General features: G+C 39.8%; 1 protein-coding gene across 1 annotated transcript in view; it reads right to left on the bottom strand.

Moving 5' to 3' along the window:
* Positions 1-5,709: 5,709 nt before the first annotated feature.
* Positions 5,710-19,326, bottom strand: part of RAP2C (RAP2C, member of RAS oncogene family) — a 45,816-nt gene continuing 32,199 nt past the window's right edge. The window contains exon 3 of the mRNA XM_069212528.1: positions 5,710-8,136. The gene's annotated coding sequence lies outside the window, so the exon portion shown is untranslated. The remainder of the gene's footprint in view (positions 8,137-19,326) is intronic.

Raw genomic sequence — 19,326 nt, 5'->3', positions numbered from 1 at the left:
CGAACACCAAGACAATCAAGTTCTCCACTCCACAATCCTTTAAATGTACACTTGTCTTTTTGTAACATCAGGGAAAAACTAGACATTCTAAAAAGGTGAAAACGGGCTATCTGTAAACCTGAAATACACAAACCTCATGACTCAAAAGATTAAAACATTCCTTACCCTCCTCACCTCCACTCATCTTGGAGAAAGCATACCCACTTACCTCTGGCTATCCCTCAGAAAAATAACCCGACCCAAAGAGAGCTCACATCCATTTCCCATAGCAGGGTATGGATTCTCTACTACTAATACACAACTCAACCTTTTAAAATCACCTATCCCAGAACACACACAAGAAGTTTACAGGAAGTGTGTGGACCACAATTCTGAGAAAATACTAAATTCCAACAACCTAATTTCTGTTCAATTTACACAGCATCAGACCAAAATATCTGTTGATATTAACCTGGAGTACATGCTGCATAGCTGCAGACTGCTAGTACAACACTGGCCAAAGACCGCTAATGCTATCCATAACTTTAATACTGAAATCCTATCCCCCAGAAAGACCTTGCTTAGTGATCCTTCTGCCCTTCTCGCGGATAAAAAAAAAAAAACACCCGATTGATCTGTGCCAAACTACCAGAGGGTTGAGCACAGATTAATTTGGGGTTTGCTTGTGCCTCACCCTGACCAGGGCTGTGGTTGTTGCTCAAGTAGGGTTTCACCCCCTTCCCCACCAGTAACCATATTTCTCACAGTCCTCATGACCACTGTGTGTCCTTGTAAATTTAAGTACAGTTCTAGTGAGTGCCTGAGTTCACTGACCCTATGTGGTGAAGTTATGGCTTCTACGAAAGCGGTCTTCAATGTTAGGAATCTGAGTTCGGATTTGTGAATTGGGCCAAATGACTTCTTCATTATTGGTGCAAGTACTGTATTTAAGTTCCACATGAGTGTGAGTGCTACCCTTGGTGGCCTACCCTTTTTATACCTTCTAGGAACTTATTTATAACTGGCAGGGTAAAGTGACTAGTTACTGTCAGTCACTATAGGCTACAATGGCAGCCAAGTGAACTATACATAAGTTTAACTAGCAGATAGGTTAGGTATGTTAGCCCTGTGGAGCTCTCAGTTCTACTACCAAAAATACCTTGTTTCTTGTACCAGTGGATATATCTGTGGTGCAGCTTTTAAGTGTGCTTGGTATACTAGCTTACTTGAGGATCTGCATATTATTGTGTGGGAGAAGTCTGAAGTGACCGAACTAAATCCTCATGAGCCAGGCTGAGATTGGCTGGTTATGAGTGAGAGTCCGGTCCCCCTTACATTGATAATAGGTTGTGTGCTGCTGGGAAGCTTATCGTTGGTTCCTGCAAAATTGCCACTAGGTCTGAGAACAATGTCTATTTGGTTCACTGTGAGGCTATCGGGATGAGAGTCATGCCTGAGTGTCTGAATTTGTCTATTACCAGAGGGATCAGTGGAAAAATGTATGGCATTTCCTGATAAGCTTATCAATAGGGCAGTCCCCGTGGATCTGTGGTATGGGTGCCTCTACACATAGGGCCTGATTACAACTTTGGAGGACGGTGTTAAACCGTCCCAAAAGTGGAGGATATACCACCTACCGTATTACGAGTCCATTATATCCTATGGAACTCGTAATACGGTAGGTGGTATATCCGCCACTTTTGGGACGGTTTAACACCGTCCTCCAAAGTTGTAATCAGGCCCATAGTCTCAGCATTTTTCATTCTCTGGGCTTGCAAATAGATCTATGTCTGAGGTGCCCCATCTGTGAAAGATTTCACCCAGAGTATGGTTGCTTTTCCTTTCTCTCACGCAATATATTTGTTTGTGTGCTTAGCTTGCCTGCTTCTACATTTTGAAAGCCTAGTAGGTGTACCACTACCAGTGTTGTCTTCCTCTGAATCACCCATTTCCATGTGTCCCTGGCTAGTTTTGACAGTGGGTAGGTCCTAATTGCTCCTTGTTTGTTGATGTAGAATGTCATGGCTGTGCTGTCCCTTTCGATCAGCACCGTTATGCCCTTTACTTGCGCTTGGAAGGCTTCAGTGCAAGGTACACAGTCTTGAGTTGTAATAGATTTGTGTATGACTACCTCTGTCGGGCTCCATATGCCCCAAATTTTAAGGTTCCCCATGAGTGCCCATACAACCTGTATGAGATTCATGGTGATGGTCACTGTTGGGCGTTGGTAGCTTTAAAGGTCTTCCCACAGTAGCATAATCTGTGACTCACCACTTTATTTCCTCCTGGATACCTTCTGTGACAACCACTAAATCTTCCCCAATCCCACTGGCCTTTGATCATTTACTGTGCAACCATTCCTGGATTGGGAGCATGTGTAATCTGGCTTGTGGTATGAGTGGGACGCAGGATGTCATCAAATCCATTACCTTCATTATGGTCCTTTTAGAATTAATCATTTTGGTACTCATGTGTTTGGGCTGCAAGTGCCTCAATACTTTTGATCTTTCTAGAATTTAGAATTACCCTCAAGAACACCTTATCTGGTTCAGGAAACAGATTTCTCTAAGCCAAATGTGAACCTTAGCGTGTGCAGTGTTTTCATCATAGTCTGTATGTTCTCCTGACATTGGTGTTTTGAACTCGCTTTTACCAATCAGTATTCTAACTAGGGTAACACATGTATGTGCTGTTTCCTATGTGCGGACAGTGCCACTAGGCATTTTGTAAAAGGGCTACTGTGGAAGGTTCTGCCACTGGGAGTTGTGGCCTGTAGTGCTGCTGATTGGCTAAACCCAGGATGTTGTAAGGCTGCTCCATGTCAGACATCCCCAGTTTGGCAGTCTTCTGGACATCATTCCTCCCATTTGGAGGATTTTTGAAACAACAATCCCCTCGTTGCTCTTACTGTATGTTGAAGGGCCTCATCCACAGCTGGGCTAAAGAGGATGTTCTCTGTGAACAGCATGATAATGCATGAGGCTATGACCTCTTGATTTGTACCCGGAGACAAGTCCGGTGTGCCCTCTCAGGGTTGTTCCTGTGCACATCTACATGATAGGTGACTCCACTGTGTTGACTTGGCTTGAGGCAGGTGTTGGCAATGGTTTTCCCTTTGGCACTACAGTCTTCCCTCTGTTCTTGTAATTTTCTGGGGGATGCTGCACAAGCTTTTCCATTTCATCCCACTGCTGACGCCCATATCAGTGGAGGGTGTTTGAGTCTGCAATTCTCTACTGAGTAGCCACAGCTTGTTACTTCTTCCTACCCATCATCTTCATCCATGTATTCCCACTGTCCAGTCGCCCTATTTATGTGATGACATTACCTCGCTTCTTTGCTGTTGTGAGGATGACCGAGTCAGCAGTCACATTCTCCTCGATGTAATTGGGGTCTTGTGAAGAGTACTTCAATTTCTCCTCCACTTGCAGAGTCACAGCCTTCGAGGTGGTTGGTTCCTGAAAGGTTACCCTCCTTTGGTCAAGCATACTTGGAAGCATGGGCAAGAACAGGTTCTTCTTTTGCAAAGGCAGCAGGGTCTCAAGCTAAAAGGATGAATCTTCCAGCTTTTCCTGAAGGAGTATTCCGTTGGTGTCTGTCACTCTCTTTAAGAGAGTGCTGTAAACTGCTAGGTCATGCGGTGGTTAACACCTCAAGAGGCATGTGTCGACACCCTCCTATGGAAAAGTAAGCTTCGAGGTGATGCCAGACCTCTTCTAGAGGCTTCTGTACTTTGAAGACAATGGTACTTGAACTTCTGCTCCTCCTTGTGAGCCTCTGGTGTCAAGGGTGGCTTGATATCTGCCTACTACCACTCAAGAGTCTTGGGCTCCTGCAGTTTAGCTCAGACCTGAAATCCCTTTAGTGACTCTCACAACCATGCTTCTTGCATTGTAGCTTCAGCACCCATTGCTTGGTGGAGGTTGCTAGTGGGGACTTATTTTTCCAGTCTGTCTCCTTGGCTTTAGCCTCTCTCCTTGCCTCTCTCCTTTCCTCTCTCAAGCTCTTTCCTGCATTATACGTTCGCCCCCATTGGAATTCTTGTGGTTGGACTCGTGCAGCTCCTTTTGTTTGAGACATTTATCTACTGTTTCGAAGTTAAGGCGGCTTTCGAGGACGTAGAGTCCAAGCATTTCTGCTGACTAATTACTTTCTTCTACTTCTTCTAGGCAGCTAATTCAGACTTCCCTTGCAGATTCCATTCTTTCAAAGTTGATCTCCCATTCTTCATCCTGCGACTCTCCTCCCTGGTCCAGCTCAGGTTCGATGTTTTCTATGTACTCGCTGGACAAGCTAAACCCTTAAGGGAGGGCTGCTACTTCTGTGTGTTTAACGTGGCACCAAAACTCTGCCTAGGTTCCTCCCCACCTCTGTGCTATATTGTCTTGAAAGGCAGAGGTGACAGACTGTGCAGGTCTTTCTGTGAAAACTTGGGATGGCATTTCGGACAGAATTTAAAGGGCGTGCTCTCTATTTCACCCTTGTTGACTCACCTCTTTAAATTTAGGATTTTTCTCATTACTGAGCAAAAACACTCAACAGATACCTTTAAAAGTTAACACCTGTTATCCCAGGGATGCCTTAAAGATCAACAGTATCACAAATTCTTTTCGACCTGCAAACTGAACTTCTGACCACAATCCTCAAACATTCTAACCTTCCCTACCATCTTTATGCCAACAATACACATCTACTTCTAAAGGTTTGGTCTCAAGAAAACATACTCTTCCTAGATTAAATTCTAAAGGGTATACAAGCCTGGCTGGGGGTTTCCTCAGCTACTTGAAGCTGAAACCCCTGAAGAAAAAAGGAAAAAAATAAAAAAAAAAAAATAATGATTTGTGGCAGAATATAAAGGGAGTGCTCTCCATTTCCCCGCGTGACTCCCCTCTTTGCATTCTCCAACAGAGTGCTTTTGCTCGGACAAGTCTTCCTGTGGGGTAAGGGACCATTCATGGCTTCCCTGTAGTGTCTGTACTCCTCCTGTGTTATTTGGTAGATTCAAATAGTCTGTCTGACGTTTTCTTTGACGATTCATCAAGTTTTTGGGAGATTCTTTCTATGTTTTGCCGTTGTGCTTCCAGAGCCAATGGTGGTGGTGGGGGATTCTACTATGGCAGTGCACAACTTACTGGGGTCCCCAATATGCACCTAGACACAATGAAAACAACCCTCAGTTCTGCATCGAGGCTGATCAGGTGTTGGGCACATGGATTGTATCATTCCAGTGCCCATCGTTCTCAACTGGCTCCTAAATGAAGTCAAAAGCATATTCAAAGCAGCTTCCTTCACACGCAAAGCCTTACACATGGATTCCCAAATATCTGACAGCCATACTGGATCCTTAGTCCTATAACCTCCTGGGCTCATAAAACAAAGAACCAGCTGGTGATTCATCTCCAGAAGATCTCCCAGAATATGAACTCTATCCCTCTGGAATGCTGCCTAAAAGCCTCAGATGAGGGTTTAAAGAACTCAAGGCCTAATGATTCAAAAATATCTACCTAACTAGCCTCTTTCATGCGCCATTGTGCTGTAAACAGACTCTACTGGCTGTCTCTTTGTAGCATAGCAGCTGCAATATCTTCTCTTATACCCTTAATAAAACCTCCATTACATTGCTGTAACACTTACATTATCAAATTACATTACTTTTTTAAATCATACATTAGATTTTTGTGGCTCATTTGTTAGTCTCAAACACTGCTGACAAAATTAACAAGGCACCACTTAAATAATACAGATGTTTATTTTATTAAAAAAATTACAAAGGAGTGGACTGGAGGTTGTTTTACAAAATGGAAAGAATGAAATCTATTGAAAACCTTATTTTACAAAGCATTACAGGTAACTGTTCTGTGTTTGCACTGGTATTCCAGATTCCAACAAGCACTGATATGGGTTACAGTACATGATAAAGATGTTAAAATAGGTTGCTGCCAAAGTCCTATCCTATTGCAGTGATTTGAACTCCTCCTAAATCATGGACCTAGTACATACAATATATATGTATATATTGTATATATACTGCATTTTACAGCCACTCTCAATTCTAATATCACATGCAATCTAATAAGGAAGACTTTGCAAAGTTACATTTGGTCCCTCTAGTTTTCAAAATGTGCTGAAGAAACCATCCACCAGCTCATGTACAAAATACTTGCTTTATGTTATTCTGAGCTGGTTTCCTAAGTGAAATACTGTTAGTCAATAACCATTAATACTACTTTTAGAAACTATCCCTTCAGAAGGACACCATATAAAGTCTCTAGCTTTGCAACATAATGATTTAAATAATTATCAATCCTACTAATTAAGAACGGTGCATATCCTAAAAGTGATTAATAAGATACTCTAACTCCGAATACAGTGTTTGGTTTGTCTGGCATTAAAGTGCAACCCTTAGTGTTAATTTCTGCCCATCCATAATCTGAAGTACCAAGAAATAAATTAGTTTCAATTACCCTTTTCCTAAAATGATGTATTCTTTGATACAATGAGCTGACATAGGTGATTAAAAGATTGCTAAAGAAAGTAACTGATCATGATTACAATTTCATAGTGACTATAAGCAGTATCACTTTCTACCCTGTGTTAAGGTGGAAGGCCAGCAGACAATCGTTTTGCTGTTACAAATGGACTGCAAAATACTTGGATTTGTTAGTTTTTTTTTTTTTAAGATAACGTATCTAAGTGTTTAAAAAAGGTGAAAGTTTAACACCACTACTTAGGCATAGCCAACCACAAGAGAAGCCCTACAGCTAATACAGATTAAAGTGTTTATTTTTCAATTTAATAAAAATATGCTCAAATGAATAAAAATGGGTCTTAAAATACAAGTTTGTGCATTGTGGGAGCTGTACTTTAAGTTCTGCAAACAAGAAAATTAATTTCCTTCAATTTTATTCTTGGCAAAGGTTACATGTAGGCCACAATTACGAAAAATGAACTGAACAATAAGGTTTTAAACTAGCCTTTATATTTTTATTAAATTTTAATACCTGTGTTACAGTTTAAGTTTCAAGTATTTTGACAAAATAGAATGATTAGGTAAACATGAAAGGCAATGGCCCTTTAAAGCACATCTGAAGTTGATGTCACTGAAGCATAGTGTTTTTTCTAAAACCTCCCACGTTCACCGACTTTGCCTATACTCCTAACTCCTTCACTGAGCAATAACTAAAAACAATCAAATTTGTGACAGTTAAACACATTAGCTGGAAATAGTAAAAACAAAGAAAAAAAAGTCAGACTATAAATAGATGAATGTATTTGTTTTGCATCTCCTTGTGCAGAGGTGAACAGGTGCTGAAACTTGTGACAAATAGTGTTTTGTTAGTTTACATTAAAAAAAAAAAAAAAAAAAAAAAAAAAAAAAAGAAAAGGGTGATGCATTATCCCATTTTAAGAAGATTATCCAACCATAAATGTATCATGCAAAATAAGAAATGTTGTAAAAGGAATAAACAGCATTAAATAAGCTATTTCACTAAACAATAAAGTTGCATGTTAACCTTGCAAGTAAAATCTGAATCTGTTAGGGGTTTTAACTAATGGAACGGATATCTTTTCAATTAGTTTAAATTAGGTTTGCTCTGACTGGTTGCAAAACATACATGAAGTCATAAAAAAGGATACTGCATCACAAAAAGTTCGGTAGTTTTGGCGGTGTGGGGCCAGGACTTATCCAATCCAATTAAGTAAAGTCCGAGTACTAGATTAAAAAGAATCTGTATAGATAATGTATGCACTGATGTGAGGTAATGAACAGAAATAACCATGTGTTTAAGGCTAAATTCTTCTTTTGAAAACTTTCTTTTAAAAAGGCATTGAGTAGGTAATACTGAGTTTAAGTATTTAATAAATACACTTTCAAAAATTGATTAAAGAAATCAATTAAAATATTTAAAAATTAACTCTTGCATATTGGCCGTATTGAACAAATAATGCTAAAAGGGTTGACTTATAACAGATTTGCAATTTATGGTAAACGTGCAAAGCGCTCCCACATAGGTCTGTGGATATTGACAAATTCTGCACTTAAATTAGATGTATGGCAATGTGCTGTAGTACAGACAGGTTCACCAAGGCTCAGTTGCAACCTAGGCTGTAAAGATCTACAAAGCAGCATCTGTGCAAAATTCCTCTGAGTTTTATCTATGAGAGAAGAAAAAAAAAAAAAGAAAAAGTTAAAAGTAAGCAAAAGACACAACCAAAGCAGAGAATCAAAACACATTACCAGTTAACTCATTTCAAAAGCACTGTGATATTTAAGTCGCAAAAGATAGAAAATGCATTACATATCCTGTGTTAGAGACCAAACAATCGGAATATTACAGTACAAATTTTCTTACTATCAAGTAAACCCAAATCAGTCTCAAATAGTAGCTTGTATGATTAGAAATCACATTTTTCTCATCGCTCCACAGGGGTGTGGAATTTATTAAAATATCTACTTGTCCACGGGACAGGTTGCTTCTCAAATCTACTTGTCCTGTAAAAAGATCTACTTGTCCCTTTGGTGCCATGTAGTGTGGCGCCAAATTATGGCAGCAATCTCATTATGTAAGAGCTCTGATAATAGCCTCTCTGATTATGCCAGGGCTACTACCATAGTAGGGCTTGAATACTTGCGGTTTCAATCCCTACTGTAGCAATTTCCTTATTTTCCCACCTTTCTGCAGATGTGCATACTGGGGCTGGAGGAAGCAGTAAGCAATAGTTCCAGGGCTGGAATGCCTTTGAGTCTGCAAACCTAAGAACCTGCATGTTTTAAAGATCTTCACCAGCTTCTCTCTAATATTTTCCCATAATAAGAAAGGTTGGACATTTACTCCTGACAATGGCAGAATTAGAACTTCTTCCAGGGCTGGGAAGAAAGTGGCTGGAGGGCAAATGAACTTGCAAATGCTCAATAGATTGTCACATGAGCAAATCTACACATGCGTATTTTCCCATGCTAAAATACAGTTCCCAAATATTTTATAGGGGTACGACATATACCATGGGTGCACTTTTGTGACTTTCTTTAAGAATTTGGGGCCACATGTAGGTAGGTTCAGATTTGCGACCCGCAAATTGCGAGTCGCAAATCCGAATGTAGGATGGTGTCCCTGACACAATCTGTGATTCGCAAGGGCTTCGCAAATGCACACCTCATGAATAATCATGAGGTGGGTCGCAATTTGCGACCCCCTTGCGAATGGCGGCCTCACAGGGATGGTGGCCTGCTGGAGACAGCAGACCACCATGTCTGTGACTGCTTTTCAATAAAGCAGTTTTTTTTTTTTTTGTAATGCAGCCCGTTTTCCTTAAAGGAAAACGAGATGCATTACAAAAACGAAAAATTTAACGTTTTTGTTTCATTTTTTCAGAGCAGGCAGTGGTCTTACAGTGACATTCACAATGGGGAAGGGGTCCCAGGGGGACCCCTTCCCTTTTGTGAAAGTGTTAGCACCCATTTGAAATGGGTGCAAACTGCGATTGGTTTGCACCCGCGTTCGCAAAACAATCCTACATTGCACTGCGAGTCGCAATTAGGAAGGGAACACCCCTTCCTAATTGCGAGTCGCAAACCCATTTTGCGATTCGGTAACCAGGTTACCGAATCGCAAAACTGGGCTTGTGCACCGCAATGTGCTTTTTGTACGTCGCAAACAGCGAAAGTCGCTGTTTGCGACATGCAAAAAGCTACCTACATGTGGGTCTTGGTCCCTAATTATGTCTGGTGTTAAAGACATTTTGTTTTTATTAAACTTCTATTTCTCTCTCTTTCGGCTGGCTTTACTGTGAGTGATCGCATTCTTCTCTTCCACAAGGAGCATATTGGCACACAAAGTAGTTTTGTTGAGTGTCAGGAACTACAGTGGCAATCAGTGACGTAACGAAACTGGAGGGTGCCCCTTTGCAAAGAACATGGAGGAGCCCCCTCTCCAGACTCACTCAGGGTAGGTGCTGTGCTGAAGGGGCCCCCTGGAGGGCGGCTGCGGGGCCTTTGTTATGCCACTGGTGGCAACGTGTGCTTTTAGAGTTCAAAAACGTTTTTTTTTTTTTTTTTGCCAGTGTTTGTTACAATGTTGAGGGCCTGGTAGCTCCCACAACAATAAAGTGTTACAAAAGCCATGTCAAAACAAGACACGCATTGATGAAACTAAAAGACTTATAAAAATATGTCAGATCAGTTGGCTTTGTCAGTGTTTGTTTATTTTCATGCTTCCCATAATCATGTTGAAAATGGTTACACTGATTTTCCATTAGAAATATTTTTGGGAAATACTAGCATGCATCAAAACATTTTACTAAATGACACCTCATTTGCATCTAATCAGAGAGCATTCTGGGAGCATTATACTTAGCCTCATAGCCTAAACTTTTCAAACATGTGTATACACGTTTTTTTTATTTGTACTGGAACCAACGTCAGTAGTGAAGTGTGACCTTAAAACATTTATTTACAGCACTCACCCTAATAATGAAGGTTTTCAAATAATGAACCATAAATACAAGTTCGAACAGCATTATCTTTTGGAAACACATTACCTCAACTGTAGAGAGTTCCACTCTCTGTAAACAGGCAGCCAAAGGGTTTGTGCTGCAGAGGGTTGGGCCTACTTGTCCCAAGGACAAAGTAAACATAAAAACTTGTTGCCCTTGACCCCAAACAAGATGTCCCGGGCATCGGGCGATAGGAATTCCACATCCCTGCTCCACCTTACCAATCTCTAAATTATTTTACGTCATAAAAAATGTAGAAGAAACTAATTATACTGACATGTTCTTTATAATTATTTAAAACTAAAATAAGTCATTTCCCTTCTGTAAGTGGCTGATGAGATAATCTTTCTCCGCCACTCTGGTTAAACAGAAAATCTTGTATAGTAACCATAAGGCCCTAGAGCAACACAAACAATAAGACCACACAAAGTTATCTGTACCACAATTTCAACTGAGGGGAGGTGTGAGTATTATTATTAAGGTACGCAAATTACTATTCATTAGAAAGACTTACCAACAGTATTATATTTTACTAAATAGTACACTACTGGTTTAACATCTATAAAAAGATCCCAAAACAGTTACAAGCAACCTGGAGGTGTGTCAGGAGAAATCACAAAAACTTTAAAGTAGAACAGAATATATCACAGCACTACCGAATTAAATCTGCTTTCCTAACTTACTAACGCATTGACAAGGTACACCCTGACCAAGCTTTTTAAAGTAGCCCTGTTATACTTGACCAGATGTACCTTTTGTACAATGGGCTATATCTCACTCAGGATACCAGGCATACTTGTTCATAGCAGGTGATGATGCACCCAACTATCCACACTATGTAAAGAAAAGTAGACCAAAGGCTAGGTAAATATTTTGGGAAACTGGAGTAGTAATTCTGGTTTTAGGACCCAACTAATCCAAATTATGTGAAAACCTCCAATTCATTTGATAGCCCTGTGTAAAATGTACTTTCAAAATATTCTACCTAAAATAAAAATATCAGAACTATAACTGCAACATAAATTCATTTGAGATTCTTTGGATTGCCTGCCTTTTGATAATGACTTGTGAAATCACAAAGTGCATATTGTCTGCCCTAAACTCCGTAATCCAGGATACATTAAGCTCAGAAAGAACATTCACTGATTTTCAAAGTCGGAGACAGAATCTTAACCACAAAAGACAGATTTTCCAAAGAGTAGTTGCCCTGTTCTGTGAGCATGAAAGATAGAGGCTCTACACATACAGGACCTGTCCTCTTACTCTCCTGACAAGCCTAGAGAAAGACAAATAAGATTAACTCTATGGTTAGCAAACACCAAGTAAAAGGACAAACCACTAACAAGTAATTCAAAATCATTCAGACATTGCAAAGAGAACATGCTCAACTTTTTAAACCCTGTAGCACAGCCGAGGTATAAATCTTGCTTCATAAATATTTTAGAACACATAAAGAAGCAACCTAACCTTTCCCTGCAGTGACCTGAAGTACAACTGTGGCTCTGAAGTAATTCAACAGGTGGGACCCCTTTTTCGCAGCAGAAACCTGAAAGCCTTCTTTAAAAGCTAGTGTATACAGCTTTTGTGGAATGCATTCAAGTCTGCAGGACTTCAAAAGGTGTCAAATGTATGCTTTTCAAACATTTCCAAATCCTGGAACCTCATATTTTCAAGAGTCAAAGAGGCTAAACTCAAGATGATGGGTTAGAGAACTCAACACCTGGCCTCTGAGAAGGTCCTTTTCTCAGTGATAGTCTCCATTGCAATTGGACTTGGAGTTCCAAAAGATCAACAAACCAGGTACTCCTAGCACAAATCAGAGTAAAAAGAATATTAAAGGTTCCCCAATCTTCTGAAGTAAAAAAAAAAAGCCTGACAGATTGAATGCTTGAATTAATCATAGCCACTGGTAATTACTTGGGACACATCCCGGTACATCGTTAGTTTGCACACCATGCCACCTCAATTTGGACCCAGCCATACGCAAATCAGTCTTCAGCCTTAAGCCAACCATGTTATGATTAAATGGCAAGGTATGGACAGCTAGACATTGAAAATATGTGATAGCAAGTTGTAACTCTTTGCCTTTTGTGAGTTAACACTCCACTCCCAAGATACTGTGATGTAAATGGAATTTATTTTCATACTTTTTATTTTTGTGAATTTTATTAAAAATTACAATTACAGTAAATGTGATTATATAAAAATTTAGTATATTAGTAATCATGATTATATTAAGTACACCATTTTTAAATTAATTTATTTTTCCAGAATTGGTGGTGAATGACCGTAAAGCATCATGAAGAAGACTGAAACAAGCACATCCTGTCCCTCTGATCCCCAGAGTATAATTCATTTATGGTCAAATGTCCAACAAGGATTTACAATGACAATCCCGCAGGACTACTCATCATGGAAAACGTTGTCAGAGGTAGCTCAAGTAAGGAATCGCATTCTGTTAGACACTGCGCGAAATATGGAAAACACAGTTCCCCAAGTATTTTACCACAGGAGGTCTGGGAGCCAGTTTACTATGAAGAGAGATTTACAGACTACTAAGTGAAAACCTGAAGCAAGCGTCACTGATGATGCTGGAACGAGTCTGTGCACGAGTAAACGCTTAAACAGAAGAACATCATTAAAGTTAAACGTTTGTGCTGAAGAATGTATATATTGTGGAAAGGTAAAATGCTACAAGGGAACATCAACGCGTGAGAAATTAATCAAGGCCATGAAGCTTAGAGTTCACAAAAGGCTTCAATGCAACCATTAACTGTGATTCAAAGATATGAGCAGTTTGTTGTAGGAACAAAGTAGCTCCAGAAGCCCATTATCATGCATCTTGATCTGGGAACTATAAAAGGGTGAAAGCCAAGGAGGAAGATCATGCATCTAGCATTCAATTCGATGATCACTATAAAATTATGATAGATAAAACATATGATGAACTATTTCAATACATTACAACTGTGATTATTCCTAACAAAGAGGTGATGCATGTGACTACTCTCAGTGAAAGGCTTGAAACCCTCATGACAAACAGAATACAGGGAATAGGCAAATCAACCAAGAAGCATATCAGAAGAAAATTGGACTGCGATTTCAGTGAGCTCAGTGAGTTCAGATAGCATCATTCTAGAGAACGTTGTAAGAGATAAGAGAAAACCAGAGTTTGAAAAGAGAATTATCAGTTTTAAAGGTTAAGGCAACACACATGAATAAGATCACTGATCAAACATCAACGCCATGACCATATCATACATCAGATGTTGATAAAAATTCATTTACAGTGCCCGATACCTTAAACGGTTCCTATTAGGACTTCTGACTGGAGATCCAAAAAACACAAAGCCGGCCAAAAGTGTTGCTTTATTTATGCAATCATTCAGCCAGGACATTATATATTCAGTCGCAAATGGCCAGCAGAAACGTTGAAAAGGTCTTGCTGGCTCAGCTGCATGCTGCTCGAGAAGGGAATTGGTATTTACATCTTACCGCCATAAGCTCTATGATCCCCTGGTGTTTTGCGAATGACAAGGATGATCTACGCTAGATAGCTTAATGCATACTATGCAGAAATTACATTACTTGCAGTGAAACAACCAGAGATACATCACAACTTCAACTGATGCTTTTCCGTTCAACTGTCGGATGTTAATTCGTTTGAACGAATTCCTGTTGATCAAACCATGGAGGTAACAGTCAGCAAAGACACACAGACTCTGCGTGGTACGACAAGACTCAACCTCAAGGCGGGTGCTGTGAAAAGATATACGACGGCTGAACACAGAAGAGCCTAGGCCAGATAAGAGAAACGTTTCGTAACAGATCAGATCTTACACGCGCGGACCTACATAAGTCACAAATTGAAAAAGACAAAGATACTGTTACGAGAGCTGTTAGTCTGGTTCAAAGCTTGAGAAACCCATTGTTGGGCCACATGATCTCATTAGTCACTCCATGGCAAAAAAGGCATCTCAAGACACAGTAACTGACATAATGAAGACGCATGAAATAAGTAAACAGTGAAACAGTGGAAATTATGTGTATAATATATATCAATATATGAGGAATACAATGAAGGTTTATTATTTTAAAGGAGTATATTGTAATTATTAAAATTAATAATTGTAATTATGTTTAAATGTATTGAATTTAACCAAACTGGTGGCATTAGATTTATTTTTCCACATATGATGAACTTGTATGCCATTATGTTTTTCAGCTATGGTTGCTAATACAGTAATATCAGACACAAGGCAGAGTGATGACTTGCTATCACAAATTTTCCATCTAAAGTCATCCACACCTTGCAAAAAATCATGTAAGAAAAAAAATAGGAGGTATTAGTCTTAGCAACTGTATGACTGACATGTCCTGCAGCCAGAAAACAAGGTGAAAAAAAATCCTTCATGTCAGTATCATTGCCTTCCCAACCCATCAACAGCTGGTAACCATTACTCTAAATCTGTGTACAGATTAGCCTTGAACTAAATATGCCAGTCTGGGGTTTAAAGTGTCACAGTAGGAAAGAGGATTAACTGCAACTAAGGCAATATGTATAACCAAAACGTTTATACATGGCTCATAATGGCAAAAACTTTACAATGAGGTGAACACGCGAAGGAAACGTAGGTCGCTGTGAGCCCAGTTTACTGACAGTGGCTCCATTATAAAAACACAAACGTTTCCAAAATTTAACAATCGGAGGCTACACAACGGAGGGTGATGTTGGAAAGGTCGACCCATTTTGATACACAACACTGCTGATCATTTTTTGCTTAAATGGGTTTTATTGTTTTGCTATTTAAGAAACAAACATGGTCATGCATTTCAGGTCTAGAGATATTTGCCATTATTTCTCATCATTACGTGTATTACATATGGTGACAAGGAGCATGACATTTGTTGCACATAATAGTAACATTTGCAGTAATGAGTGGTGTAAAATTACAATCAGAGGTTCAAAGAGGCATGGTCACTTCAATGCAGGGAGAACATTATTATGTACTCGTGGGTTACCTACTGTAGTGTTCCTGACATATGGTGCATATAAGTATCAGTCTCAATATCATCCATAGAAGGGGGAAAAACAAGGAGGAAAAAAAGGGGGAGGGAGGATCCAAAACACTGCTGGCCATATTCAATACTCATCTGGCAGAGAGGATTTCCTAAACTTAGAAGGGAATAAATCTCAACTGTTCCAAAATAGAGTTAGTGCCGTCAGATGGGGGTGGAAAGATGGTCCATGGGCAGTCTTTATACACAACAGGCTGCTATTGTTGGATTCGCCGGTTGAAGGTGTGAGGAACAGGAAAAGAGATCCTTTATCAACTGGTGGGGCTAGTAATGTGGAGCCAGGGCAAGAATTTTGCAGAACCTGTCTTGACATCCCAGAGTACTTCTCTTCTTTTCTCTAAAACTTCTACTTTCCAGCAGACAAGGGTTAGTTGTCAGCAAACCGAATTGTACCTCTAAAGAGAACCAGAGACAAGCAAACATAATATAGATGGAGACTTGTTGATATCTGGCAGCTGGCGTATGTTCTGCATCCAAAGCTTGGAAAAATCAACTTTACTCATTTTATAATGCCCAGTGCTTTATTTTGCAGGATATCATGCAGGCTTTGTAATCACTCTTATTTCTCCCTATTGTAAGTGGTCACAGCTTTGAAAAAATGGTTGAAAGTTGTTGATACAGTAGGTTAGTGCTTCATAAACCTTTTGGCTTCTGTGGACCCCTACTTAATCATTACTGGATTCTGTACATCATTATTATTGGAATCTGGGGACAACCACAGAGTCATTTCTGGGAGTTGGGGATCTGGGCTTAAGCAATTTTGTTTATTTGTTCCTCAAAACTATACACAAAATTGAATTAATAATACATTTAATCATTTGAGTATTTGTTTAATTAAGTTCACAAATATATAAAAAGAAATAATGGGAAGGTTGGAGCTTTTCTAAATTCAACTTGGGCTATCTATTGTCCTAAATGAATTCTATTTGATGGATTTGCACTGCACCCACGAATCAATCTGACAATTATTTTTTGCCACTGATTTCTGATTTGTTCACATTTAAGGTTTATTTAAAAAAAAAAAAAAAAAAAAAAAAAAAAAAATATTACATTTTGCTTTTTTTTTTATATGCACTTCAATAATAGGAAATAGTTATTTAATTTTCAACCAAGTCGCAGGCCCCTCAGAGTAGGCGATGCAGACCCCCAGGCATCCTTTTTTGGGCATAAGTGTGTTCTACGTACTTTGGACTTGGCCCCTTTTGTAAAGTAAGCATTGGCTTTTCCAATGCTCATTTTGGCATGGTGTTTGCTTGGGGGAGCTGTAGGACCCACACAGCAAAACAATGGTTAAAAGCAAAAATATTATTTTGGTCTCAAAAAGCACACATTACCATAGCAGGAACTACTTTGTGTGCGGATGTGCTCACTGTGGAGAAGTACAATGTGGTCACTTACAGTTAAGCTGAAGTGGGCTGACCCCTTGCCATTTGTTGTATTCTAAAGCAAGCTGACATGTGACTAACAACAGATCAATGAATGAAGAGGGCTGGCTCAAAACCACTACAAGTAAGTATAATTTATATATTTTAATAAACTCAAAGGGTCTTGCTCAACACCAGGCCTAAAAAGGGACCTGTTGAGCCGAGTTCTATAAGTGATTGATATGCTGGGATGACCACTCATGTCTTAACCAAGTTGCTGAAATTCTCATTTCCAGGATTTAAGAAGGCATGATAAGAAACTGATCAGTGCTTTTCTCTCAGTTAATGTCACCAAGGAAGTTTTTTTTTTTTTTTTAGTAGTAGCTTTTCTAGGCAATATATGGAGGTGGTGCATCTGGTAGGAAACGCAGAGCAGAAATCCAAATCGTACTTCACACTGGGAATCCATCTGGTAATTATTCTAGGCAACATCTTTTGCCAAAATCCCATATCAACCTCAACCTTAGAGTGTCATCTTACTTGGCATCCTGAAAAAGTGGTTTCTGGGACCAGGTCTTGAGGATGGACTTGCTGATAAGTTAGCAGGACTCTAGGTGTGCCTACTTACAGGTCATCATTCTGCCCAGTATGGGTTAAGGGTGTTTCTACGGATGGTTTGGAACCACTGATTGCTGGCTTGTTATGCATTGCTGATTGGTAAGTGCTCAGTCAATGAAATGTGGCCCTTTGAAAGTCTGAGTGAGTGATAGAGGTCTCTTTTTAAATTAATAGTTGAAACTGGTACAATAGTGGCATGACTGGTTTAGCAATCCATATGAATAATGTGATGTCTCAACTAATCAAAAAATTTAACATTTTAAAATGTTGTATAGTTTGAGCTTCACCAGCGATAAGCTTTACAAAAGAGTAAACTTTCTGATGATGTCAATACAAAATTCAGGATTCCAAAAGGTTCATATTTGCATATATTATTCAGGACTGTCAAAGCCAAAATGTTTCTCAACGTTTTCAATATTCTTCGAGTGAATGGATTAAGTACTTATCCAGGGTCCGATAAAGTACTGCTGAGGCTCTCGGATGAATTTTCGTTTTCAGAACGTGCAGAATATATGCTTACAGTTCAACCATGGATAAAAATTGGATTGCCAGGCCTCAGATTGCTCCATGTGGATAGCAGAATCTTTTTTTTTTTACTCTGCAAGCATCTGTTCGGGGCATGAAGTGCTGTAGATTCACATGCTATGCATACTCCTGCCATCTAGTGTAAGGCTCACATGTGAGCAAGTTGTTTTTCTTTGAACAAGTCTTTTGAGTCACAAGGTATTGTGACGACTTCACTTGTTGGTAATACGCATGGGCATTGACTACACTGTCAGATTGATTTCCTGCAAGAGTGAAGGTGGAACGAAGCAATGTGTAGAAAGATGTGCATGCAAGAGAGAGAGTATTAAGAAAGTGTTTACTGCAATGGCAGCAGACCTCTGGAGAGGAAGGTGCGTTACATCACAGGGTAACACATTCTGTTCGAGGCATGTGTGGCAGTAGATACACAAGCAGTGCAAAGGCTACAATGCAGTACTCACCACAAAAGTGGTGGCTAGCCTGTGGGTGGTGTAGAGAATTAAGTACTGCCTGGTCATTATTAGCATGTTGGAGGCCAGCATGTCCACACAGTAGTGTTTTGTAAAGGTTTGTTGAGTGGACCAGGGAGCTGCCTTACAGATGTCAGCTATAGGGAATGTTTCCCAGGAAAGCCACAGAGGTCCCTTCTTTCATGTAGAGTGGGCTTTCGGAGGAGAATGCAAAACTCTTGGCTTTTGCGTAGCATGTTTGAATACATTTGACTATCCATATGGCAATGCCTGATTTAGATAGACCCTTCCCTCTGTCTGGGTTTGAAAAATGCAACAAAGTTGTTGCGTCTTTCTAAAGTGTTTTATTCGGTCTATGAACTACATGAGGCTTGCTTTACATCTAAGGTATGGAAGGCCAGTTCCACAACAGAGTCAGGTTGGGTTAACAAAATGGACTGGTTCAGGTGGAACAAGGAGACCACTTTTGGGAAGAATTTGTGGCTGGTGAGGAGGACAACCCTACTTGAAGAAAAAAAAAAAAGTTATAGTGGTGTTAATGACTGGAGCTCGCTAACACGCCTGAGAGAAGTGATGGCAAAAAGAAAAGCCACCATCCAGGAGAGAAACTGGAGAGGGCAGGAGTGGAGGGGCTCAAAAAGGTGAGCACAGAATTCTTTTGAGAACAATGTGGAGATCCCACGTTGGGGCAAGGGGGACCCGGGTGGGATGACCGTCTTGAGGCTTTCCATGAAATCCTTAATGATGGAAATTCTGAAGAGGGAAATGTGTTGTCTACTCTGAAGATATGCAGCCAG

The sequence above is a fragment of the Pleurodeles waltl genome, chromosome 2_1 (genome assembly GCF_031143425.1).
Source record: "Pleurodeles waltl isolate 20211129_DDA chromosome 2_1, aPleWal1.hap1.20221129, whole genome shotgun sequence".
In the NCBI taxonomy this organism is placed as follows: domain Eukaryota; kingdom Metazoa; phylum Chordata; class Amphibia; order Caudata; family Salamandridae; genus Pleurodeles; species Pleurodeles waltl.
This window is presented reverse-complemented; position numbering and strand designations above follow the sequence as displayed.